We start from the raw sequence: 12,197 nt of genomic DNA, 5'->3' as shown, positions 1-12,197 counted from the left end.
CTTCTCAAATCAACTGTGGGAAATCTTGACGCCTAGCTGAAGTACAAAGCTAAAAGAACAGACACAGCAGGCTTCAAGGAAGGGTACAGATGACCTCAAAAGTCCCACCTAGCCTTGAGAAGGAACTATGATTGACTTGTTTTTAATTCTGCGTGTGGTTGGTGTGTATTGTGTGTACTTATTCATGTGGGTATGTGCACCTGTACATGTGGATAGGTAGGGATGTGTGTGTGTGTGTGTGAGAGAGAGAGAGAGAAAGAAGGCAGAGTCAATGTCATTTGTCCTTGCCCATTGCTCTCTGCCTCATTATTTTAAGGCCATGTCTCTCACTGAGTCTGGAGTGCACTCAGGGATTTATCTGTCCCCACTGTCCCAGTTATGACTATAAGTGACAACACTGTCTTTCTAGGTGGGTGTCAGGTGCTCAAACTCGGGTCCTCGTGCTTGCCCAACAAGCCCATCATCAACTGAGTCACCTCCCTAAAGCCTGGTTTACTGTTTAACTGAAACCATGCCTCCTCACACACTATCTTCACCTTAGCTGCTCAAGAGAGGATCTTGGGCCAGTTAATTAAAACCTGACAGCATGTTCCCTTTGTACTCTGAACGACAGGTTTAGGGGTGCCAAAGCCCAAATTATAAAGGGAAGTTTAAAAGACTTCTTGTCTGAGGGAGAAAAATTTAAAAAGGAACATCACTGTTAATTCTTTCCAGTGCTCTTCGCACTGCTCATGGGGGATAAGCTGTCATTTCTAAAGGTTTTGAACGCATGTTGGCCTTTGACAAGGATGACAGTATTAGCTTCTCCTTTCCCCACAGCCTTATCTCCCTTATCCAGATAATGTGACTGACCTACAAACCCATGCCATGGGCTTCAAAGCTGTTTACTCACTGGCTCTGGTGGGCTTCCCCTGACACAGCAGCAGTGTCTCACAGGGTCCCCTGTTGTGCCCAAGGACATCTCCTTAAAACATGGCTGGCTTCCCAGGCTCTGGTCATGGAAGAATGGAGAAATGACCCCAATGGGGCTAATCCACTGACCTTTACTTGCCTTTAGCCAACTGCCCAAATAAATAAAACCAGCAGGGGCAGTTCCATTCCCAAATGAAATCAATAAACATGCAAGCCTCTCTCAGTGTTTAAAGTTCTTGGACCATCTAAAACCTGGCAACTCATTCTCCAAAAGAGCAATTTTATCCTCTAGGAGGCACTTGGTAGCCATGTCTGAAGACTTTTGGGGATGTGTTGCAGCAATGGTGGAGGGCTGCCATATCATCTGCTGGATACATGGCAGAAGTCCTGCTGAATGAACAACACCCAAGGCAGACCTCCCTCACAACAGCATCATCCAGGCCAATCTTCAACTGTGCCTAGCCTGAGAAACAAGGGATCAGAGAAAGGGCCATTTGCCAGAGTACTGCTGGATAAACCTTTGAAGAAACTCGTCTCTGTGCCCTTTGGTTTAAAATAAGAATTATACACCTGGGCCAGTGAGAAGGGTCTGCAGATAGCTACATGCCACTAAGACTGATGACCTGAGTTCAATTCCCAGAACTCACATGATGGGATAAGAGGGCTGACTCTTGCAAAAGTTGTCCTCTAAACTCCACATGTACACATTCACAGTATGGAATTTGCATTCGCACTCAAATTCATTCCCTCTTCTCTCCCCCAAACCCGTCTCTCCAGTTAGCTTCAGCTGTCAACTTGACACAGCCCAGAGTTATAGAGGGAGTGCTGATTGGAACCTCCATTGCTCTCATTAGATTGGTCTGTGAGCATATCTGTGGGGGCATTTTCTTGACTGATAATTGATGTGGGGGGCCAGCCACAGTGCACAGCACCACCTCTAGCCAGGTGGCTCTATGTTTGATAGAAAGCGGGCTGAGTACCAGCAGGAGAGAGCAAACCAGGAAGCAACATTCCTGAATGGGAATGCTCCAGTTCCTGTCTTAAGCTCCTACCTGACTTCCCTCAAACATACCCTATGACATGGAATTACAAAAGGAAACAAACCCTTTCTTCCCCCAAGCTGTTTTGGTCCTGATCTTTATCACAGCAACAGACAACAAATTAGAACACACACACACACACACACACACACACACACACACACACACACACACACACACACACTAAACAATGGTGTGATACTTTTAAAGTGTAAAACTTTATACATTTGATGTTACCAGTCAAGGAAGTATACAGATACTACTGCACAGTAAATGGCCATCCAGGAGACATGACGAGGGCATAGTGAGACCTGTGGTGATCAGAGAATAGATGCTCACTTAAGTCCTACAGTGCTAAAGAGCACTGCTGGGCTGGGGCTGTAGCTTGTTTGACAGAGTGTTCAACTAGCTTGCACAGAGCCTTGGGTTTGACACCCAGCCCCATGTAAAGCAGGTGTAGCATAGCCCAGTAATCCAGAATTTCTGATGTAGAGAAAGGATGATTAGATGTTCAAATCATACTTGTCTATGAGGCATTTTAGGCCAGCTTGGGACACAGGGACCAACCCAGGGAGTGGAGCGGGGATGTGGGGGACACACTTAGGGCTAAAACATTCACAGGCAGTATTTAGCCTGTGAAGCACTGCTGGTCTTACTCTAGCTTAAAGAGATTACCAAATTAAACAGAGTGGACTATCATCCAAAGATACTGCCTAGCCTCCTCCCTTATATCCTAAGGAACTTCCTGTGGTTAAGAGCATTTGACCCGGAGGAGGGGATTCTGTTCAGCAAGAAATGGGACAGGATCTCAGGTCCATGTCCCAGGGCAGAAGGCAGGATGCGAAACTGGACAGGCAAACCCAACAGATGTTATTAAACCAATAATACACAGTGCCACAGAAATTAGGTCATTACTGACCTGCTGACACTCCACTCCTAACACTGTATAATTTCCACCCAGGAGGGTTCCATGTGAACATGCTGTTGTACAAAGGAGGAAAAAGAGGCCCAAGAAGTTTAAAGGACTCACTGGGGCCACCCGAATCTGAATGCCACACCAGTTGGTGTTTGGGGTTTTTTTTTTTTTTTTTTTTTTTTTTTTTTCCCCCTCTGTGTGACAGCAAAGCACTAGCAGGTAAAAAGACTCCATTCAAGGTATCAAACATTCATAGCTGCACTCCTGCCAAGTACAAGTCATATACAGATGTTAAATTTAAACCTACTAGTAATCATCTGCTTCCTTTGACCCCTACAGACCTATCCCCAAGTATGTGCACAGCAGACTTACTCTCTGTTGGAAGCCCTGGCATGTCTGCCCCTGAGTATGTGCATGCTCTGTGAAGGCAGCACATCCCTGAGAATGTGCATGCTGTTCTCTGTTAGAGGAATTCCTGGCCCAAGAAGACAGTGTAAACAAAGACAATCCAGAGGGAAACCAGTGATAAGATAAATGAGATCCAATAACTCCTGGTCCTCCCCTCCACCTACTTCCTTCATCTTGCTCCATCAGAAAAACAACCTGAGCACTAGTGGGAAATCTACAATGTGAGCTGTCCTCTCAGAGACCACTCAGCTCCCTGCTCTGGGCTGCATGGTTCTGGGTTTGGGAGGACTAATTCCTCAAAAGGTCAGTGATTGTGACTCCCCTGATACTGACCCAGGCCATGTGAAAAACAGCCCCATGTCCCTGGGAATAGGACAGTGGCCCAAGAGGAAACTGGATGGATGGATGGTTATGTACAGGTAATAAACAGATGACAGACAGACAGACAACTAGCTTGATTTTAATTTTTAATCCGCCCTTGACAGCAAATGCCACAGGCAAAGCAGTTCCACAGACCTAGAGTTCTATAGTTACAAGTGTTACCTACTCACAGAACCTGAAGCTTTAACTGGGTCACAGAGTTTTTCTAGTTCAATCTAGCTCTATTCTTCATTTCAAAAATACAAAAACAGGACTGGAGAGATGGATCCGCAGTTAAGGATACTTGCTGTTCTCGCAAAGAACCTAAGTTTGATTCCCAGCATACATGACTACTCCTACCATCTGTAACTACAGTCCCAGGGGATCTGATGCCCTCTGAACTCCAGAAGGATCTATACACACGTGGTGCACATAAACTCATGCAGGTACACACACACACAAAAAAAAAAAAAACAACACAAATTAATTAGTCCTCATTAAAAAATACAAAAGGATTAAAAACAGTCCTGTTCATTCAAAGAACATGTTGCAGTCAGCTCCAGCCATAGGCTTCAATTTCAAGCATTTATTTATTCTTCTTCCTTCTTGACTTTTTAAGCTCAGATTATCACTGAATGCTAAGCAATTCAGGGAGCACTCTGGTACTAATAAAACTGCACATACAAAACAGAATGGGGGAATAAAACAGATGTATTTGTGTGATTTTTTTTTTTTTTTTGCCACCATTGTTCTTAATCAAAAGCCACTAATACTGGATTAACTATAGCTGTTAATCCAATGCCTTATGTTTTGTTTTGTTTTTTTTAAGTCTAAATGCTTGCCTTTAATATGAATAGTTCTGTTCATATCCATTCACATTATGGCATTCTCTACTTCCCCCTTTACCTGAGTTTCAGGGAGGGAACTCAGGTCTTCAGGCTTTCAGGTAAACACTTTTGCCCACTGAGCCATCTTACCAGGCCAGCCTTTTAAAAAATATTTCTCAACAACAGTTTATAGTAAATTCTCAGGATCCAGAAGGGTCCTCTTGTTAGAAAGCTGCAAGCTTTAACTTGTGTCTCACATTTCACTGCTTAGTTTTGTCAAAGTGCTTTGAAATGGATATCTAAGTCTAGGCACACAGGGACAGTCTAGCTCACCCGGTAAATGCCACTAACTTCTGCTCCTCTCCTGTATAAATCTGCAGGAGCAGTATGGGACAACAGGGTGTGACGGACAACTTCGACAAGCTCAGGGAGTTCAGAGTGCATGGGGAAGTCCAGAAGCAGCACCAAAACACACTGTTAATACCTGCCATTCCTTGGGAAAGGAAAATTACAGACTGTGGGCTCTGGCAAACTTTTAGTAAGCTGTTTCTAGTTCTGACCCAGTTTGTGCAAAAGGGCAACTAACATAATTCCTTGGCAGATCATTGGCAAACCCTTGCCTCTAGCTTACAGGGTCTGTAGAAACTAAACTCTGCCAGTTCATTTTATAATATGGCACTGTCTTTTGACCCCAGCAGTGATGGCTGTGCTCTGAAAGCTGTGATGTACTGTATAGTCTTAGCCTTCTTTGTCGCCAAAAGTATGAACAAACACACGCACACACACATACACACTCCATGACTAGAGTTACAAGTGCACAGCTAAAACATAAGGGGAATCAAACCATATTCTAGAATTGGCCTGTACATTTCTAACAACACCCAAAGCTTAGCCAACAGCTAGACTATAAGAATCCATCTCTAAAATATGAAAGTTGGGTATCTGCATCAACCCAACAAAGCTCAAAGCTCAAAGCTAAGACCTGGACTATCCACTTTTGGAAGTCTAAATTCAAAGTGCCCATCAGACAGGCAATGTTGCCAATTGCACTGCAGGTATTTTCTTTTGAAATGAAAGGGACAAGCACCAGCTTAATAGGTGACCCTCACTGTATGCCTGGCAGGAATACAAGTAACATCCAACTCCAAACGTGGTGCAGTTCTTGCTAAAGGTGAATGACACACTTAAGAATCATAGCAAGATGGATGGGGTGGTAGTGAAGCTTCCCAAGTCCATGTCTGGCAAAAGAGTATTATGTTTCAGAAGCCTAATGGCAAACAGGCTTTGTGTTTGCATTTTCTCTTCCTGGCTCATTACAGTGCAGCTTGCCCATTATTCCCCTAAATTACCAAGTTTCTGCTTTAGTAGATTGTCTACATCAAATATTGTCAGCGTTGCACAATAATGAGTTCTATGCCAAGAGAGAACGTCAGGAAGTCACACCAACTACGTTGGAAATGAAACACACTTCCCCAGTTTTCCACATTTAATTCACAATGGTAGCTGCGGTTTAAGAATTACAGCTGTTTACTTGGCTCCCAATTTGCTACATTATAATGAGTCTCTTTTTTGAGGCAGGGAAAAGGGCTATTTCAGTGCCTAAGGATAGTCAATATCAGATTGCATGCTCAACTACTGCTAGAGGTTTTTTTTTATTATTTTTTATGAAAAGAGCTTTCACGGTTTACCTTAAAAGGGTAGGAAACTGAGATGTTGGGACCCCTCTTAACTGTTAAAGTAGGCTTCTGTTGCCCTTTACTAGGTGAGACGCCTGTTACCAGATGAAGGATTCAATCCAGTGAACAATTATCCTCACAAATAAGGTCTGAAACTGAACAATCTCCAAAAAGATTTAAATCTAGAATATAAAAATATTTCCTTTTTTCAGATACTCTGTCTATACAAAATACATATGTCTATATGAACTATAGCAAGAAAGAAATTCAAATGCTAAATGTGGGGTTGGATGTTGTAGCTCAGTTGATAAGGTGCCCCTCTTGCGTGTACAAAGGCCTTGTTTCTACACCTGGCATGAACCAGGTGTAGAAGCACAGGCCTATGAGCAAAGCACTTGAGAGACAGGCAAGAGAATCGAAAGTTTCAAACCTGTCCTCCACTGCATGTATTTAAGGCCAGCCTGGGATACAGGAGACCCTGTCTCAAAACATGGGGGCACAGGGGAGGGGGTGAGGACAGGACCCTTGTTGCTATGCTCTTGAGACTGAACAAACTCAATGCACTCTTACACTCTGAAAGTAAACTCCCTTGGAGAGGTTCTGTTCTCTGATCATGGAACAGTGGGAAGGATACCAGAAATTAAAAGGTGGACATCTTTCCCTCCTGTCTGCTGGGCGGGAATATAGGTCACTGAGATCAGCTGGTATCTCATCTTTATCTGTCCTCCTTTCGGTGGGATGCTAATGAGCTGAGGACACGATCTCTACCGAAATACACATAAAAGACATTGCACTCACTAGGTAACCTCAAAATCAATATCAGCACCTCACCTCAGCCTGACCTGGCTGTTCTGCCATCCAGACTTACTCACAAGCCACACACAGAAACAAAAGACCACTGAAATGGTACCTATACAAAACTTTGAGGTCCTAACAAAAGGAGGTTGGGAGTATGTGACTTAGATACTAACTGGGAAGCGTTCTTCCATTACCAAGTTAACACCAGAGCAAATGACAGTAATTCACAATCCTTATCCCAGAGGGATAAAATGCACCTTCATTTTGACTGAAGTGCGCTGTAGAGAAAACAAGTTTGGCAACCAAAGTTGGCAAAGGTTTTTTCTTTTTTTTCCTTGAACTAATAGAATACAGACCTAAGACTTGGAAGCACAAGACTGTAAGATGCTAGGAAAGACCCCATCCCAGTGAGAAGCTTTGTGAATCATTTTCTGAACCACACACCTGAAGCTCAGTGGTTCCTAGCTTTGTGGGAAAGGCTTGTTACCTCTGATACAGCTGTAACTTTGAAGTGTTTTCACATTAGAACCCAAGATTCTCAAACCCAAGCCATACTCTAAATATTTACAAAATGAACCTGTGTCAGTCTTAACTGTGTTTTGTTTTTAAGCACCTATTTGTGAACCTATTTGTCGGCAGAACCACATTACCAACACTAAAGACAGCTCTTTAAACAAAGTAGGTCAAATAAAACTATCCACAAGCACATTCTCAACACTCAGAACTACCTGCTGAGAAGAGAAGGGCAGGTCTCAAATTCTACCCACCACGCTTCTCTATCAGCCTTGTCAAGATGGTTCATACCCCAGACCCACCAGATTTGACCACTGCATAACGACACCTTTACCAACACCACGCAGATGTCTTTCCCTAGGAATGGCCTGGAACAGATCCTGTTTATAGAACAACTCTGCCCCAGATGACAAGACTGATGTCTCCCAGCAACTCCAGGAGCCACTGGTGTACTGACAAAAGCTTCCAGGTCTTTCTCCTTGGTTTCCTGCCATACACCTTCTGGGAACATTATCTGGGCCAAGGGGAGTACAGCTAATAAAAGTATCTAGTTGTGTGCACTAAAGAAATTACAATAACCTATGTAAGTGGATGCATTCTAAAAGCAATTATAAAATAACAAAATAAATCATCTTTACACTCATGGAAAGAACTGTAGCAAGATGTGTTGACAAAAAAACAACAACAAAAAAGTAAAAACAAATTATATAACTATCAGGAGATAGAATACAGACCTTGGATTTCCAATCCTCCTTATTATTCATCTAACAAATGCTTATTAAAGAAACCTGTTCCAAATTCTGGAACGACTGGGGAGACAAAGAGCCTGCCTTCAAAGAGTTACCACAGAGAGCAAAGACAAATAAGCTAATAAATGAAGGACATTTTCCCATTATGATAAATCCTAGGACAAAAAAAATACACAATAAAAGAATGAAAACTTCTGCTATTGCTGCCTCACAAGGATGTAACCACCTACTTAAGACAAGATGATGAGTGTTAACCACTTGGCACAACAACCCAAGCAATAACCTGTACATGAATGCCCTTGCACAGAAACTCCTATTTACACCCCTCCCCCATTTTTTGAGAGATAATACACTCAGGATGAAATACAAACAGAGGATGGGAAACAAACATCTTAACAATTTAATTGCCTTTTGTTCAATTAAGTTACAAATAACTACATTCATCAAGAATCTACAAACCACAAAATGTAAACAGCTAATTGTGACTAGAACATAAAAGCCCAGATGCTTAAGGTAATAGTATTATCAAGGGTACTCTAAATTTAAAAATAGTACTTACAGCTACCATGCCCATTTTTCAACAGCACCACAAGAATCTTGGTTTTGGGGGTCAGCAACACAAACCGAATGCTACAATGTCAGAGCTCGGTTTAAACCTTGTGTTATTGGGAGGAGGGCTCTTTTTCCGAGTTGCATGACTTTAAGCCCACAATCAACATTAGGTATTCTTTGAACTCGAACTTGCCTGCCCACTGTCAGTGAGGTGCCTGGTGCCCTCAGAGGTAATGGATTAGCCCACGGCTATGGAGAGGTGGCACAGGACCGACCCAGTTTCACTTTTAAGGACCCTCAGCAGCTGGAATTCAAATTGTATGAAAGTGATTGCGATGGATTGTGCTCCCACACTTCAATTTCAGTCATGAATTGCTCTGTCATTTTCAGGTAATGACACCTCAGGCTATTTGCTGACCAGGGAGCAGTGTAGGCCTGGGCAGTGACCTTGTTAAGAAAACTGCCTCCAACACTATTAACTATGGCAATGGTGGAAAGACACAGTACACTTGATGCAGGAAAGGCATCTTCCAAATTTAGTTTGCCTCAGAACAAAAGCCCAAGACAATTCCTTTTGAGACGATGTAGCAGCATGAGGGAGGGAAAAGGGTCCGAAAGGGGTGTCCAAGCTATGTAGGAGAGAACGGGGGAATCCCAGAGCTGCCAGAGGGAGGGAGCAGCTGGGCCTGGGGCAAACATTTGACCACACCCCCGGCCACGCCCTCCCAGCTGCCCGCAGAGCCACAACGAATTGAAACAGCAGTGTGAGCTGTTAAGATTCCGAAGGCAGAAGTCGCCATGGCAACAGGATTCGTCTTGCAGGCAAACTATGCTTCAATTCACTAGGTCCGGCTCGAATCTCAAGAAACTACCAGTTCAATGAGGGCAAAACGGTCACGGTAGCATTTACTATGGATGCTCAATGGAGGTCGATGGTGGGAGTGAAGGACTGGAGAGCAAAATTCTATTCCTGAGCACAGTAAAACATGTTATGGGGAGGGGACAGAACGCCCCAAACCTTGGCTGTAAGGAACGTGCAAAAGCCCTTAGAAGGGTCTGATGAATGTGTGAGTAAACGAACGAATGAAGCTGACGGAGAACGGGGAGAGAAAATCCAGAGGACTTTATAGAGTTATCGGGCCGGGCCTCGCCTCCTCTCCAGTCAGGGGACAAACCAATCACAAACAGCTGGTTTGGGGCACCAGTTGGATAAACCCGATTATCCAGCCCTTCTGCCCCCCACAGCGAACCTTATCATTAGGTTATCCTCCACCCCGTCACTTCGGGGTTCTAGAGAAGGCGTTTAGCCCCCGCCCAGGTGCCCTTTACAGGGCTCGATTCAAGACTGAGATGCGCCCCTCCGAAGCAGGACGCGGGGAACGGAGTCCGGTCCCGGGGAGGCGCATCTCCCCGCGTCGCAGCCAGCCGCCAGCCAGCTCGCGGCCTCCGCAACGCCAGGCTTCCCACTTCTCTCAACACACAGCAAGCACGGTCACTGCCTGGATAACAGTCACTCCCTCCAGTTTGAGTACGCTTGACGTGAAGGTGCCAGGGATGGTGAGGGACTCGCGGCCACCACGGTGCCCACAACCTTACAGAGCCAGCGGCCCAGGAGCGCCGCCCGCTGCCGCAGCTCCCGCAGCCCTGGTCCCGGGGAACCCTCGGCCGGGAGGAGAGCTGTACCCGGCCGGTTCCACTGCCACAGAGCGTCTAGGAAAGAAAGAAGGGAGGGACCCCATCCTCGGGGACGCCTTCCTTCGGGCTCGCCTCGCTCCGTGCCGCGCTGCAGCCATTTTCCAAAGCCTAGCTTGGCAGCCCGTAGCAGTCTCGGTCCCGTTCCCACCCAGACCCAACCTGAAGGACGAGTTTAATATTTACCTACTGGCCCGGGAGCTCCGGGAAGCAGCAGGAAGGAGTGCCGCCAACAGCGCGAGGAACCAGCACGCCCACCCCGCGCCACGGTGCGGTGCCGCTAATGAATGAGTACGGCGGGCGAGCCAAAGCGTCCCCTCACCTGAGCAGCTGCTGCATGCTGAAAAGGCCGCTCTGCGTCCCCGGTACAATGGGATCCGGTTAAACAGTTCCCTTCACAGCCGCTCGTAGGTTACCAACCCGCAGGTGACATCACCCTCGCCTCGTCTGATAGGATACAATGTGGCGTCCACTGCGCATGGGATGCCCTGATCGGGCCCTTGGGATTCTGGGAGTCATAGTCTAAATTCTGCACACAGAGCCTAGGTAGCCTCTCCATTGTCGCCCACAGGAACTACATTTCCCGAGGTGCCTCTCTTCAGCTCTGTGCCCGCCCCTCCCCGCCCCTTCGGACCCGCCCCCTCCCCGCCCTCCAGTCGAGCAGTGCCTGCGGTGGTCGTTCAGAAATCAAGCAGCAGGCGGCTTGGCCGAGAGGGAGGGGCACCCAGCGGCCGTGCCCTTTGACTTGACCTCTGTTCCTGCCAACTAGCGGGTAGGCTGCGGGACCGAGTGGCGTCCTGAACTCGCGCACACCTACTGGGCACTTCTGATCCACTGGGCTCTCCTGCCCCCAGCTGGGAAGGGTCCATAAAAGCCTTTCTCTGCCTTTCCTTAAAGCGACTAATTCCTAGGACTCCAGGGGTTCTGTCTGGGTTGAACACCGCCTGTATTTCCTTCCCCCTGTCCCCACGGATCAAACGCTAGCTGTGAAAAAGAGGAATCCCCCTGCCCGACCCTTGGTTCTGTTCACCTTTCTCCTCTCGTTCCTTCTCCCCCTTTTTAAGACCGAGTAGCCAAGAAGAAAGACAGGAACAGAGCTTAGTCCGCTGACCTGACAGAAAAACTGGCAGCTGTCACTAATGAAAATGCAGTGTAATAGAAGACAGACAGTCACCACAACCCTGTGACCGCGAGCCTGCTGCTGTGGAGATAATACTATCGCACAGCCATGCTTTTGTTCATCCCTGAAGAGACTTCCCGCCCTGGTGGCTCACAACTCCTTCGAAGACCGCATGCATGTCTAAAAGTTTTAGTTAATTATGCATTCATAAAATTTAAAATCTGCAACACTCCCTCTACCCTTGCTCCCCACACGTTTCCTTTTAAAACTGTAAAAAAAAAAAAAAAAAAAAAAAATTAACCCTTAAAAGAGTAAACAGTGTCAGGCAAGGATTGCCCAGATCTTTTGACAACTAAATGTGTATTCAAAGGTAAGCAAAGGGTGTGTAGTGGCATTCTGATCCTTCTGGCAGTTTTGGTTTTAATACATAAGTCTTCTATGTCGTTATCTTATTCAATGAATACCAAACATGAAAAATTAACAGCCATTAAAAAAAATTTATTTATTCAACTTTCAGTGGCACTGTGATGAGCTCATATGCCCACTTCCTTGAGCAAAATTAAAATTTCATTCCTCAGGAAATGAAGATTGACAATTAAAATTTCCAACAACTCTTCACCTAATTGCTGGTGGA

General features: G+C 45.6%; 1 protein-coding gene across 3 annotated transcripts in view; it reads right to left on the bottom strand.

The window, feature by feature from the left end:
• Daam1 (dishevelled associated activator of morphogenesis 1) overlaps positions 1 to 10,917 on the bottom strand; it is a 163,175-nt gene extending 152,258 nt beyond the window's left edge. For 2 of the 3 annotated variants that reach the window (XM_051195969.1, XM_051195971.1), the window contains exon 1: positions 10,630 to 10,876. The gene's annotated coding sequence lies outside the window, so the exon portion shown is untranslated. Of the gene's footprint in view, positions 1 to 10,629 lie in introns of all 3 variants that reach the window. The other variant, XM_051195970.1, reaches the window with a different exon arrangement.
• Between the last annotated feature and the right edge of the window lie 1,280 nt (positions 10,918 to 12,197).

The sequence above is a fragment of the Phodopus roborovskii genome, unplaced genomic scaffold (genome assembly GCF_943737965.1).
Source record: "Phodopus roborovskii unplaced genomic scaffold, PHOROB, whole genome shotgun sequence".
Taxonomy (NCBI): domain Eukaryota; kingdom Metazoa; phylum Chordata; class Mammalia; order Rodentia; family Cricetidae; genus Phodopus; species Phodopus roborovskii.
The sequence above is the reverse complement of the archived record's forward strand: the minus strand, read 5'-3'. Positions and strand labels throughout refer to the sequence as shown.